Here is a 375-nt window from a genome sequence, read left to right on the forward strand (position 1 = left end):
TAGATTAATACATAGACTACCATAGACCGGAAATTCTTCTTCTTCTTCTTTTTTTTGGCCTTCACCCGGGGGGTATTTAGCCAGCACCGTAAATTCTATTAAAATTGAAAATCTAAACGGTGCCTCCTTCATGTAATACATGCTCTAATGTCACAAAAAACTGCTATCGTAATCGTAATTGCCTTATACAGGGTGTCCGCAAATTTCACCGATAACGTTTCTCATATTCACGACGATAAATAAATACGATCTACGAAAAAAAAGTTTAATAAAAACTTTTTGGTTTTTGAGTTACAGGCCTTCAAAGCCCGAGGCTTTCGCCGACAGCCTGGAACTGCAGTGTAGACTGCCTCAGCTGCCCGACGAAGACGAGGA

The sequence above is a fragment of the Anoplophora glabripennis genome, unplaced genomic scaffold, assembly GCF_000390285.2.
Source record: "Anoplophora glabripennis isolate ALB-LARVAE unplaced genomic scaffold, Agla_2.0 scaffold311, whole genome shotgun sequence".
Classification (NCBI taxonomy): domain Eukaryota; kingdom Metazoa; phylum Arthropoda; class Insecta; order Coleoptera; family Cerambycidae; genus Anoplophora; species Anoplophora glabripennis.